This window comes from Nothoprocta perdicaria, unplaced genomic scaffold, assembly GCF_003342845.1.
Source record: "Nothoprocta perdicaria isolate Ctin4 unplaced genomic scaffold, notPer1 scaffold_144, whole genome shotgun sequence".
Taxonomy (NCBI): domain Eukaryota; kingdom Metazoa; phylum Chordata; class Aves; order Tinamiformes; family Tinamidae; genus Nothoprocta; species Nothoprocta perdicaria.
In genome coordinates this window covers 992,946-1,008,124 of record NW_020454583.1, presented here as the reverse complement: position 1 = coordinate 1,008,124, position 15,179 = coordinate 992,946, and the positions used below count along the sequence as shown (strand labels likewise).

Here is a 15,179-nt window from a genome sequence, read left to right as displayed (position 1 = left end):
CTTTCCACAGGAAGACTTCAGTTTCAGATTTTCCAAGTGGCAGAACATTAATGTTCTCTCTGTGCCCTTAGATACTRTACACTTTTTTTAGGGTATGTTCAGGAGAAAGGTTTATGTACATAAAAACACAGCTATATCCAGCCCTGTCCATTCAGTAGAAGGCAGATGATAGTTTAAAGAGGCACTGAAGACAATAGCAGAGTGGTTATGGTAGAAAGTATTTTTTATGTTTGGTCTTAAGCATCAGAAAGGCAATTGGAGAGTGCAAACACAATATGAATGACTCCAATAATAATGTCACTATGATCACAGAATCTGTCTTCTCTCACTCTGCTATTATGGTCTGATAAATTTCCTTCCTCAAAAGCAAAGAATATGTTTCCTACATAGAGTCTAGCCTTTGTTTCCTACATCATTTTATTTGTTTTGTCTTTAAGGGTTTTTTTTTTGAGCCTGCAAGATTCCTGTCATTGACGGAAGTATGTCCAGATGATCTCAATTCTGTACTTGTGTGTTGTATGGATAGCAAATCCATACATAAATCATTTTGGTGCTCAAAATGAGTAAGTTTTCTTCACATTAGCTTTAGACTCTGGATATACTGATACATACTGATTTTTAATGCTACATATGGCAACTACTTTTATTCTTAAAGGTTAACACTCATGTAATTTTGTGGAGAAATGGTGACCTAAATAGATCTGATAATCTTTTTTTTTTTTCCATGTATGCATGGAAAAAAATGCATTTATTTTTCCATGTATGCATTTTTTTTTCCCTGTTTGCAAAACATATGAAGTCTGAACAAGTGCTGTCAAACACATCTCTCTTTCCTGTATGCTGAGTTAGCTACTATGCACCTGTAAAGGAAGCAATTTCTTGCTTTCTAGGAAGTGAAATAAGCTACTGAATATGCTATTTTCCCATAGGCAGGATTTTATTGAGTTCTAAAAAAAGATCATACAAGTTTTGACTGCAACCTTAAACTGTGATTTCCACACAGAGAAGTACTATCTGSATTATCCACTATCTCAATTATCCACAGCAGGATTATGTTTTATTATGCCACCAGTCATTTTTTGGCATAGTCCATATAACTGTTGTACAGAGCAATGCAAATGCTGAATGTTTCATATAACAACATATAACATACTTACTTGGTACATCATTTAAATAACAGTGCAAAACCAGGGCTGGGATGTCAGAAAATAGACTATATGCTTTTGATCTATTGAACTCTGAGCAATCCAGCCCTTCCATCAGAAATTCTTTCTTTGTCTGCATGCTCAGATTCTTTCACCTTTGAAGATGCTGGGCAACTAGCCCCGTGAGAATTTAGTGTGTATCTGCACAGCTCTATCCTAATTTATAAGGCAGCCAAAAGTCACAAGTCAAAAGCTGATGTGGGTGATGTAGCACTGCCACCTTAGGAGATATTTTGGAGAGGTGCTACAAGCCATTGGCTTGCTCAGAGAGGAAGAGCACTGGCTTGTGATGTCCATCCTCTTGGAAGAAAGTGGGCATCTTTAGAGTGGCTTCTGAACATGTTTCCACTGTCAGGTTTCAACTGGTCTGTCTGCTAAAACATCTTATGTGGTCTTAACGGGGAATTTATTTCTCCTGCCTCGTCTTGTCCATACAAGTTGATCTATTTTGCTAACTGAGGGCTCACCTCCACATTGTGCAAGGCTGGGGAAGGAGCAGAAGTAAAGGAGGAACATGAAGGACATCATAGAGTTGTTGCGACCACCAATGTGTGTATTCTCTCTGACTTTGGCATTGGTGGCTTTTCTAGGAGTCTACCAAGTTTTTTTTGAATTTGTGGGTAATTCCTGTACCCTTATGGAGGCAGAGAGGTTTTTACAAAGGATCAGCTTCAGTCATTTTAAAGCAGTGATTGAGTGCATAATAACACTGAAACTGTGTAAACTATTCTTCTAATCATAGTAATTTATGAGGGAGTGCTGCTTTTACACGTGTATATTAAATGCAGCTAATATGAAAGGAAATGAATTTTCCTATGAAGATCTTGGGGGTTTAGGCATGGCTATCCCACACACAGAGAAGGGAATGTCAGCTTAGAGAAGGTCTGCACAGACATAGCTCTGCGTATATGAGAGTGAGGCAAATGCCAATGCTAGTTGGTTGACACTTTGGACTCCCTTCACATTTGTTACAATGCTGCAGGCTTTATATTTTGTGGGGCTTACTGATAAATAGGAATAAATTGCCTTCTAAAGCTACAGAGCCTCATTCTGTGCCATGGTACTGTGAATAGCAGTTGCACTTGATTAAAACAAAACAGAAACACAGCAGCAGTTTAAGTACATGTGCTGAATTTATGTTGAATTTTGTTATACTCTTTTTTTACACTGTGAATTCTGTGGCTTTTCTGACTTGTGGTGCTCTACTATTTTTTTGCATTCAGCCTTTTTGGATAGTTAAATCAAGGTATTCTTCTGTTTATTAAAGACTAACAGTGAAAATATTTTGCCTCATTTTGAGACAAAGTCTTCATCCTAGAAAAAAAGATTTTTCATTGTTCCATTCATTTATAGTTCTAAGGCTTACCTGGGCATAATCTTATTGTCAGGCAGTCCTTCCATGGACAAAACTACTGAAACCTCTTTTTCCCTTATTGTGCCGGTCTGACTCTGATAAAATCAGTGAAGTTAAAGTGATGCAACAAATGTGTACTTTTAGAGAAAGATGCATAATTGACACAGTCTAGACTGATTCACACTCAGCATAAATTTAGCTAAATCATTGGATATCTTTGCTCAGGACCCTTTCTTTGCTGACAACATCCGAATTTTGAACTTGCTGCTGTAGACCTCTTGCCAAAGTAATCAAAATGCAAACCATTTCTTCCTGTGTCTACACGTGTAGACACTAAATGTTTTCACAGATTGAACTCAGTCATTTTAGAGATGATTGAAATAAACAGGAATTTAAAAACATATGTAGACTAATCCAATTTATAGTGATTTTTTTTTCATTTCTTCTACAGCAGTTCTAAAGGATAGCAAATGCCCTTTGGACAGTAACACCATGTAGTACCATGAAATAAATACTACATGCATTGACTGCAAAAGTAAATGACAAGCGTTTTTCCTTTCATGTTCTATAAAGTTAATGGGTATTGAGAAAAGAAAAAAAAAAATTGCTTATTTGAAGTAGATATTTCAGAAGGTGGTCATTAAGTCATCTAGATGCCTTTAGAAGGCATCTGAAACTTTCCTAGGAGCTATTCTCTCACACATAAGGAAGGAATATATCTGATTTAACTATTTGAACTCTAAAGTAGCCCAGATCTGGGCATACCTACTTCATTAAATAAATTTTGACACTGAAAATTTTGTCTCTCTGGCTTGGAGAACAGGTTCAACATTTTGTTCTTAAAATAAGAGTTGTGTGTAAAAGCCTTATGTTTATCCATATCATCCCATCAGTCATGATATGTAGTCATTGAACTATTCAAATATAGACTGTGTACTTTTTTAATAGCTTTGAGAATTATTTTGTATGATGATTTTTTTAAATTGATGTGTACTCTAATAACAAAGTTTGAGATTTTACAGGAGTCACATTTTTAAGCAGTGTTTGTATACATTTTAACACTTTTTATATTTTCTATTATGATTTTGTATATTTTTATGTATGCACAGTGTACAGATCTTTTCCTGTAAATAAACATCGGTTTTCATTTGTTTAGTAGTCCTGGTCTTTTCATATGGGCTTGGGTGGATGACACTGAATTGCAGACAGTGTGAAATTGGGAAACTGAGAAAATTGTTGTCACTTCTGCAACAAAATCTCAAATCAAAAAGGACAGTTAGGCTGACAGGGACCTTTCACGGTAAACCACCAAGAAGAAAACCAACAAAAAAAAACACCACCAACAACAAAACCCACAAAAACTGTAAAGTCAGTTTTATTCTAAAACTAGCATGTCTATGCAAGTGGGAGCTCTGGGCTTCCCTTGGGAGAATGTACACTGCAGTCCATTTTCTGAGGTAGTTAAGGCCCTCTCAGCTCCCTAAGGACTTCAGCACACACTCTGCTGTCTTGACACTGCACTCAAAAAGCTGATAAAATTAAACAGAATGACACTGTCACCAGTTCAGGAAGTCCAGCAGTGAGTCTTAAAGAACAAGAAGAGCCTTGTTTTTTTTTTAATTAATCACTAACTAAAGTGAAAAACAGCCTACAAAAGGAAAACAGTCTATGACTAAATAAAACATATTTTAAGCACTAGCAGTTTGCTTAAAAAAAAAAAGTGAGGCATTCCACTGATTTTGATAGACTTTCAATTATGCAATTATTAGGATTCATCTGGTGTGAGGTGAGGTACATTGTTTACGTCTTAGAAAGTCATTGGGCATTCATGCTTACAATCAAGCTAGCTGCACATTAATGAAACATTAAAATTCAGATTGCTGTCACACAAACTCTTGGCAGCCGCTAACAGAGCAGCTCATCCTTTGTATTACACCACCTCCTGGTAGGCGATGTGAGGGGATAATTACCATATGTCACGAAATGCAAGTAACATCACTCTGAAAACACTGAAAAATGAGCTACAGTAGGTAATATACTGAATGCTGGGATGCAGGAAGGAAGCAACTAATTAAAGCTTTTCAAATCTATCAACTCTTTTTTCTGTGCTTTTACTTTTTTTTTTCCCTTAATCACTGCATTCCATATGATAAATTGCTCAACAAATTTTRTTGTCTCTCTGAGATGAGGAAGAACATCCTTATCTCATCATGTAATCCAGGTGCATGCAAGTTAGTGTCTCATTAGTAGGTGCAACATAAACTATACGGTTTTGGGTATAGAGAACATGTTGCTATACCCCTCAGTGTTCAGCAGTGATGGCTGTAAGAAGTGAAGGTTAAAATTCATACAGGCATTTTGACTTGTTTATGTGCATTATTAGTTTCTCTGTTGTAAATGGACTGAAAGTGTCTCATAATATATTGCTACAGCTTGCTGTCTTAACCATATCATATACTTATAGAGGGATCCAGAGCAACTTCCAAGCCAGGAGAAGTTAGGTTTCTACTGTGATCACACCAGACATTTTCTGCAGGGACCTKCATCTGCAGCAATAGTTAGGAAGTAGCTTACTGTGGGCTTCCTTCATCAATCAGTATGAACAGGTCAGTAACGCCTGTGGTTTGATTAGGCTTCTATTCCAACTATTGTAGTATCACCATCTCTTCAGGATGTCAAGGGGGTAATTTGATTGTTTCACTGGAGTAGCATAGATTTACCTTTTAAGGCCATAAACTCAGCAATGTCCACTGAATACATGTATGTTTGCTTATTTTTAATAATTAGGTTCTACCTTTTTACAGTGGTAAAATACTCCAGATGATGTTCTTCAGAGCCGTTACTGTACTTATGTGCAAGTTAAATGCAGAAGGACTCCTTGGGTAGCTTCATGCTTTGCTATCCAAAGCAAGACAGAAGTGCATGTGCTATTCTTTCTTGTAGGTAACAAAGCTCAAGTAAAAGCTTAGTAGGTTTGATGGAGAAAATGCTTAAAATGCTTATTTAATTTACAAAACTAAAATACATAAGTCCCTTTCMTCTGGCAGCCTGTTTCTGAACATAGACAAATACAAAATTAAATCCCCTCTCGGCTACAGGATGAGGCATATGAGAGATAATACCTGCAGCAGCAGTTCTTGACATGCTTGTGAAGGGATATCAGCAGCAGTTCAAAAGGCCAGGCAGCACACACCATGGCTGCCTTCATTTTATGGGAGCAGCCAGGGGGGAAAATTGGTACCCGTGCTGGCTGCAGGCTGCATCAGCTGCTGTTAATCACTTCACTGCTAGACAGTCATCTGGCTGCAACTGAGTTTAAGATTAAAGATCCTGCTGCTGACCAAACAGTGGTCTCCTCCACAGGAAACACCACGGTGCTGAGGTACATGGTTTATTCTCCATCGTTGCTGCCATCAGCAGCAGATGCATCTCCTGTGCAGGTGAGCTGCTAAGGAGATATGGAGGAGGTTTTGAGTCTTTATCTTCTCTACCTCTCTTTCTCTACCTCCCTTTCTCTACCTCTTCCTTTCTTTCCCACCCCCCCCATCCCTTACTCTCCCCCTCCCTTTCTCTCTCCTCCCCTCTCCCTCTCCTTTCTCTCTCTCTCTCTCCTCCCTCCCCTCTCTCTCCTCCCTCCCCCTTTCTCTTTTTTTTTTCACTTTTTTTTTGAGGCAAAATTCATGTCATATTTGGCCACGGTGCTCTAAAAATGACTGAATGATGCTTTAAAAGAAAGTGCAGTTTGTGCATATGAGGTTGGAATCTCAAATTCATGTCAAGTATCTATAATGTACTTTAGGACAGGGACAATACCAGAGACTTCAGGCAAGTCAGGAATGAAACATGAGATATGTTTTCCACAGGCTAGAATTGCCTCGGGACTACCCTTATGGTCAACGTTGTTGCCTATAAGGAGCATGAGTCTGAGTCTGAGGTTAACAGATGTCTGGATGGACGATCAGGAGGGAAACGGGAAGGGAATTCTGTGCAGAGGCTGATCTTTCAGAAAAGAGGACAGGATGATTTGCTGAAACTTCCTTAAAGCAGCATTATTTTATTTCCCTAWCAACATGTCTCTATGAGGCTATTGGACAGTTTTCCAGCTACTTCCTATGTTGTTTATAAATATATATTTATATATAAATAAACTTAGCTATATATATAGTTATGAAACTATAAGTTATCTGATAGACGTAATTTAGGCTTTGCTAATACCTGCGGCTGAACATAGCTATCAGGCCATTATGTGTTTTAATGAGCAGTCGAAGTGTCCAGAGAGCAGCAGAGATGAGAAGAAAAAAATCAATAATCTGTTTCCAAAATAATGCTAACAATATTGTTCCACAGGACAAGTACAGGGAAGGCAGAACGATTAAACACATCCAAGGACAGAAAAATACTGCCTTATTTTCATGGCTGTATCATGCCTATATATGCAAATAATTCTTCATCATTTAAGAGTACAGTACTACTATTCTCTRAAGTTAAGCTCTCAGGTAACCTACAGTCTTAGAACAAAGTCTGATATCAAAGCCAGGGATCCCTTTGTGAAAGTAACTATTTTGTGAAAAAGAAACAAACAGAGAAATTTTTCTTTCCTTTAACCAGCCTTTCAGGTAAGTAGCACGGCCACTCTGCTTGGTGGCACCGGGCTGTCCATGTGAAAAACAAATACCAACACTTGTGTGTTACATTCAAGCACCTCACATTGCCCTATCCCTTTTAATAGGCTTTATCATTCGAAAGAAAAATACCAAAAGTCATATTGATCACACAATTGCTCCTCTCTGGACTTAAACAGAGGTATTAAAACCTTTTCAGCACACAAAGAGACAGAGTACTTCTACATAAAGTAAACTTGARAAAGAAAATCTTCCTAAAGGAATGTAAGGAGCAAGAACAGGCAAAGAACTTAGAAGAATAGGAACAAATTGATTCTGCCTCTGTTTCCTGCTCTGATTTGGGTAAGTCAGAATTGTTTAGCCCTTTGCAGTGTGATTGATGGATCCTGACTGACAGAGCCAGCAGCAAATTGACTATTCACCACAGTAACATTTTACTTCATAAAAAATGAAGGGTCTATTACAACCATAGCATGTGATGACTGACTCCAGATCATTTTGAAATAACTCTCATTTTTGCCAAAAGTTCAAAGCATAACAGTGGAAAAATACTTTGACACTTAAAAAATGTCTTTATTTAGTTGCAGTCAATATGCTGTTCTGCCTACCTGCATTTCTGTTGTATTTGCAGTTCTTCACCAATGGACTCTGGATAGGCTCACAAGCATCAAAATAAAAATCCCGTCTGACTGCAATGGGCTAGGCTGATATGTCCTTGCCTGTTTCTGTTATGATTAAGGCAAATGAATAAATGTATGTAGGCCTGTGACCTTACTGCTCTCTTGCTGCTGTCTGTTATGAGCTCTTTGTAACCTATCTTCCACTATAATGTCTATATAATGCATGTCTGGAGAAGAGAGCTTCCAGATGTTTCTTACAAAGTTTTACTTAGGCTGATACCAAGAACACTGTGCAAGAAAACCCAAGATTTTATTTCCATTAGGTTATATTTGCAGCATTTCACATACCATTTCTATCTTCCCTTGGGATTTACTCATGATATTCCTACCTGAGGCTGGGTCACTGTCTCTGGTTATGCTAAAATATTTTATATATAATACACGTAGACACATAATACCTTCAGAGGTTTGTGGTTATTCCATCTACCTGTTTAATATGGTTAGATGAGTCTATGGCTATCTTTCATTCTGCCTCTGGCTAAAATACAGATTTTTATTAGCTTCCCCCCAAAATTTTTCTGTCACCTACTCTGTTGCTACAGCTTGTGATGTCCAAAATGATCTTTTTTTTTTTCCCAGTTGAAAATAAAATTGACCTAATTATCAGTTTTTAACTCCGCAGAAACCAGATTTTGCACTTGCCCTTGAGAAGATGTTGCCCAGAAATAGAAAGTTGCCCAGAAAGTTCTAAACTTGTCTGGCTTTTGCTTTTTAACTTGCAGATAAATACCTTTAGTGGTCACTGCTGAGAGAGAAAACCATGAATGACAATATAATGTCTATGATCTTTTGAGTACCTTTTGAGTTTCATTTTTATTTATTCCTGTTGGCATAAAGCTATTATGCTTAGAAGTCCCTGTTCCCAAAACAGTATAAAATATTTAATCTGAAGCAGAGTCATCCATAAGATATTCACCACAACTGGCCATTGGACATATTGTCCATTTCTCAAAATCTTACTCTAATTCAGTCATGGTAGACTGAATTGACATTTGGTGTATTCTATAATTCTAAACAGTTTCCAAATGACTGAGAAGATGATTCGGCAAAACTTACATTGAATATTATTTATGCAACATCAGTCCAGCTGCCAGTAAGACAGATATGAAAAACTAGATCATAAGTGATAAAATGTAAATGAATTTATTCAATAATAATTTTTGAAAGGAAATTTTAAGCAGGGTCTCTGCTCTGACATAGATAGGGTCTCTTTTCAGGACTTTCAGTGTATCAAATTTGGGGACAAAAGGAACCTTGGCAYGATTGTCCCTAAAGCTATACAATCTTTTTGGATAGGTAGTCACAGGTAAAATATATTTTTGTTTCTTAAATAGGAATAAAAGCAGATTAAAAGAAAACAGTGTTAATTGTCTGCATCATACTTCTGCAGATTTTAAAAACAAACATTACTTCTTGTGGGAAATACTTAAGTCTGTGCAATATGAAATTGCAGCTGAAATGAAAAATGAAAAATGCAGCTGATAAGTATGGAAAATGTCAAAATGGGGTTTGTTTATTTTTGCTTTTCTTTTTTACTTTCATGTATGACTGCTTTCCAAAGCAAGTATGTATTTCTTTCTTCTCAGTGTATTTGGTAAGACCAAGAAGGACTGAAAAGGATTTTTAGGGAATTGGGAATATAAGGCACAAAAAGAATACCATGAAAGAAGGATTCATTGTTCCTTGTCTGGCAACAAAGAAGTTCCAGAAAGGAGTTTGGAGACAGAGTTCAAAAGATTTATTTGATATGTACAGAGAAGAAAATTATTGCACAGGGCTGACAAATGTTGGGAAAGGAATAAGGCAGATGCCCAACTCCCTCCATCTATGCATTACTAAGATTAAGCCTGCACAAGGAACCCATATGCAGAAATTGTAACCTTGCTTTATAACTTGACCCTATGTCCCTTTGCCACCTGAGATGAGATAGTGGATAACATTTCATCTTAAATAACTGGTTATGAGTTGGCTCAGCTGTAATGCCTTGCAGGGTGCCAGGCCAGCTGGGCCAGAAATGGAGGAAGGGTGGATAGGGGGATTGCGACCCCAAGTTCTGGCTGAGGAGGAACTCAACTGCTAATTCCAACCACGCAGGCAGTTGGCACAGGCAGGGATACTCCCAGGATCCCTCTGTGAGGGTACAGCTTCCCTGGGGATCTCCACTGCTACAGCCTGTTTACACAGGGTCTGACATGGGCTCTTGTTCATACCAGTTCTCTGAATGACAAGTTACCATTCTAATGACAAGTTGCCATTCTAATCTGGCAAAATGATATGAAAACACCTTTCCTTTTGCTCTAGTTCTATAGTTCCTTTTGCTCTATAGTTCCCTTTCAGGGAAAATCCATGTCCTTGCTGCATTAGCTTCTTGTATGATGCATCCGACTCCAAAATTCATTTCCTCCATCTCTTTGCAGCTCTGTGTTGCAGGCCTGAGCAAGTGCTCACTTATGAGAAGCACCATTGAATATGCTGGGCCTAGATCTCATCAAGGAAAATTCCTTAGTACATTAATATTCTCATCTCACTGCCCATCAAAAGTAATGGTAGTCTTTGCAATTGGCTTAGTTTGTACATTATTTCTATGTACCTTTGCCCTCACTCAGCCCCCAATTACCTTGTAAGATATAAAGGTCACAGTATTAATTATTTTCAAATGAGTGTATACATTCTTTCAAGCATCTCTTCTTCCTCTGAATCCTTGGGCAAAATGACAGGGTCAACTTCTATTTTTATAMTTGCAGTGATGTTAATACAACAAGACAGATAGAGAGGAAATCAAACTGCTAATCAGGGACTTCTTTTCACATCTAATACATCCCTTCCCTCACACTCTCGCTCCTTACTCTTACTCAGTGACACTTTCTAACACCAGAAATAGCACATTGCTGATCACATTTTTTTTCCCCAATTGTAATATGCAAAACAGTATTAGATATGCTAACCTGAGTTTCAGTAGTCCAAGGAGCCTTAAGTGCACAACTTGAGTGACTAAATGTGTGGGAAGAACTCCTGAAATCATGTCATTAGTCTGAGGCAGTGGAGCAATGCTACCCTCGATCAGCAGAGGTCTCTGATCAGCAGTTCCCAAGTGATCACTTTTGTCAATCTTTAAATGATATAGGTTTAATTTTGCTTTTTTTTTTTTTTCTGTCATCAGTAGTGAACTCATTTCTCTGAATGCTAAATTGAAATTATGTGAAATAGAGAATGGAGTTTCACTTGATCTCAATACCCACGCACACTCAAGTGCTCACTACTCATAACTGCTGCACCTARAAAAATAAAAGAATTTCAGATATGTAAGATATGGTAACCTCTAAAAGTTGCTGCACCATTACATTATCTGGCTAATGAGCTCCGTTTCTCAATATGTCTGAATACTATTATATGTCTATGATATTATACCAGCCAGAAGGTTCTTCAGCGTTTGGGTTCCTCTGTTTTTCTAGGGACTATATAAAATTCAAATATGCCTGGTGATCATCTGTGTAACAGGGTGGCAATGGCAGTGCTTATAACTGTTTGGTGAAAGCTTAATGCCTGCTTGAATGTAACGCATGAAAGTGTAGGTCTCTGCTAGCTCTGCCACAGGGCAATGCACGAAATGCAGATAGTGGAAGTTGCTGTTATAAATGTTTGGGGTGGCTGCTCAGGTGGAAGTCTGAAGAAAGCAAATGTGAACCTGACAGAGAGTTGTAGTATAAATAAAAGATAATGAGAGAGGTAAAAAGCAGATGAAGACCAAAAGTACATAACTCTCTACCTATAAAGGAGTGAGGCACAGAAAGCCTAAGCCTGCTGATCCTGCCCAGATTGCTCCAGCACACTTAACACAGCAGTCTGCTCTGCACTGCCTTACGCATCCATAAGCATTGCACCACACACATAGCACTGCCAAGAGGCAAAATAACCAGGTCTACCAAGAAAACAGGTAAATCTGTCTGGGGAGAAAAATATTCATCTCCTTCACTGCTTACCCTGCTTAGTTCCACAACATCATGTTAGCCTGAAGCAGTTAAGTGCTTCACGGTGCTTCACTGTGTCCGTGATGCTGGATGTCTGCCTAGCTTGGGACTATTAGTCACAATATTCTGCTTACATGGTATATTCCCTTCCTTCCTACAACAGAGCAGAAGAAGAATGACAGAAGTGTACCTTCTACCTTTGACTGGGAAGAAATCCACCATTTTCACCAAGGTTTTATCACCTCAGCTCAGTGCAGAAGGCAACAGCAAAGACTAGATTTTCTCACTGGGGCTCCTGTATCATGAAAGTGCCTCAGTGCCTTCATGAGAGTTGTAAAGGTATGCTCTGCGGTGTGAGTCTTAAGGCTGACTCAGATGCTGGCAATTCMATGATTTATGATAGATTGAAGCTAACACCACTGCTGCAGTCAACCAGTGCTCTTCTGCAGTCCTTGGGGTATGTTTCAAAGCAGAAAGGTTAGTTTATGCACAGAGAATTAAAGCGTAAGCCATATGTTCTCAGTATATCTATKTATAAAGTGCACAAGTAAATAGCCTATTGTGACATCTTGCATCCAAAAAAGACAGGACTGTGAAAAATGTAAGGCAGATACATTCTGTGTTTGGAGGCACCAACCTCCTGCAACTATTTTAAACTGAACATGAAGCCCAGAAAATCTGAGCACTGGGCAGGAGACAGCCTTTCCTGAGACCTTAAATTTACATAAGGGAATGAGAACAACTGCAAAGGAGTTGAGGTGTTGTGAACACCCATGACACATTTGATGAGAGTGTTACTATTGTTCCCACTCCAAAATGATGGTGAACAGATGGATGTTTCACTCTTTCTTGAGCAAAGTTCATTCTGCAGTTTCAGATAAAAATAATTATTTTACTCCTAGTATAATTGCAAAACAGATGAAAGCTATGGATGGATGCAAGATGTCAACTATTATTTTAGTTTTGTAAGTGGAAAGTATTTACTCCAAATTTGACAAAGCTCCTTTTGAAGAGTGATTTTTTTTTTTTTTTTTGATTTCTATAACAATAAGGAAACTAACTCTGAAAAAATCCCACTCCATAGACTAACCACTAGGTAGCAATTACTGATCTCTCAAAGACACATTCAGATTTGCCCCTTTGCACTTTTTGTTAACTGATGACAAGTGTAGAAAGGTAGGCAGAGAGAAATGAATGAAGCAAGCTCTCACTGTTCCCTTGTGTTTCTCACAAGGGAAATCTAAAACATCAGTCATCTTACAGATCACTGTAGGTTAAGCAGGGATATTTAAGAAACTTTCTCCATTTGCCTGCCATGGTGCTCCTGAATTTTTGCACAATCTTCTCACTTCTTGCTGCTAAGAAACTGCCTGCCGTGTCTTGAATCTGTTACTCTCATATGGTGAGATAATCCCACAGTGTTCTTCTAAAAGATAATAAACTGGATCAAAAGTCACCTCCATACTGAGAAACAAATTAAGCATTCATAAGTATTTCCTTTATAGCTCAAAACCTAGATATTACAAGGAAAGACTGTTTTTCAGACAGATTGCTAGATTCCTGGGAYGTGCAGGCATCCTGGTTTTATGCTTGCTAATCAAGTTTTTCCCAAGGGTGAATCTTTGTCATTTGCCACAATATAACTGTTTATAAACTTGTGATACTACAGAAGATACAGTTCTCAATATCTTCTTGGAGAACTTTGAATTTTTTTTTATAAAAAGAGCCTTAGTTGTGTGCATATTTTGGGATGCCAGGTTGTCACCGGTAATTTTGCCTGTGATTCTATTTTTGAGATATATGAAGACAGCCAAGACCATATTGAGTTCATGTTATTTTAGAATTCATATCTCTCCTCAGACTTCCATAGTCTTTCTATTTGCATTGTGCTGCACATGTGAAGGCAATGTCAAAATGTACTTATCTTCTCTATTACAGACTTTTCCAGTGATGACAACATGGTCAGAAAATGTCATGGAAGTTACAGACCTCACTGATTAAAATTCTTGGGGCATAAMGTGCTAAAATAGAGGATGTTGTTAACGAGTTATTGTAAGAATTGTAAAACATAAGAGAAGTTACTCTTTTGCTCCAGCATTTGCACTTTTCAGCTGGAGTTAACTTTTCAGAGATACACACAATRGTTAAGATTGGAAGGAACCTCTAGAGATCATCTAGTCCAAGCCCTTGCTCCAGCAGGGACACCCAGAGCACGTGGCACACAGTGACATCCAGGCAGATGCTGAAGACCTCCACAGAAGAAGACCCACAACCCCTCTGGGCAGCCTGTTCCAGGGCTCTGGCACCCTCACAGGAAAGAAGCTCTTCCTCACATGCAGACAGAACTTCCTATGTTTCAACTTCTCCTGTCACTGGCCACTACCAAGAAGAGTTCAGCTCCATCCTCCCTACGTTCTCCCCTCAGGTACTTATACATATTTATCAGATCTCCTCTCAGTCTTCTCCTAAGAGAACAGATCCTAAGAGAAGAGATCCATCTAAACAAATCCAACTCACTCAGTCTTTCCTCATACAACAGATGCTCCACTCCCTTAATCATCTTAGTTGCTCTTCTCTGGACCCTCTCTAGAAGCTCCACATCCCTCTTGTCCTGGGGAGCCCCCCACACAATATTCCAGGTGCAGCCTCACCAGAACTGAGGAGAGGGGCAGAATCACTTCCCTTGGCCTGTTGGCAACACTCCTCCTGATGCAGGCCAGGATCCCATTGGCCTTCTTGGCCACRAGGGCACTGCTGGCTCATAGTTAACTTGGTGTCAACCAAGACTCCCAGGTCCCTCTCCATGGAGCTGCTCTCCAGCAGGTCRACCCCTAATCTGTACTGGTGTCTGGGGTTATTCCTCCCCAGGTGCAGGACCCTACACTTGTCCTTATTGAACCGCATGAGGTTCCTCTCTGCCCAACTCACCAGCCTGTCCAGCTCCCTCTGGATGGCAGCACAGCCCTCTGGAGTGTCGGCCACTCCACCCAGCTTGGTATTGTCCTCAAACTTGCTCAGGGTGCACTCTGTGCCCTCGTCCAAGTCACTGATGAACAAATTGAACAGTATCGAGCCCAGTACTGATCCCTGGGGGACAGCACTAGCCACAGGCCTCCAACTRGACTCGCCCCCATTTATCACTACCCTCTGAGCTCCGGCATCCAGCCAGTTGTCAATCCACCTTACTGTGCGCTCGTCCAGTCCACACTTCCAGAGCTTTCCTATGAGGATATTATGGGAGATGGTGTCCAAAGGCTTGCTGAAGTCAAAGTAGACAACATCCATGGCACCCAAGACCACTACCAACTCTCACATTTCCAAGTAGACCATCTTTTGTTATATCAGGTCTA

At 39.1% G+C, this 15,179-nt stretch overlaps 1 protein-coding gene across 1 annotated transcript in view; it reads right to left on the bottom strand.

The window, feature by feature from the left end:
- The window catches only part of LOC112943322 (pinopsin-like), a 70,387-nt gene that overhangs the window by 3,905 nt on the left and 51,303 nt on the right, over window positions 1-15,179 (bottom strand). The gene's annotated exons all lie outside the window — the stretch shown is intronic.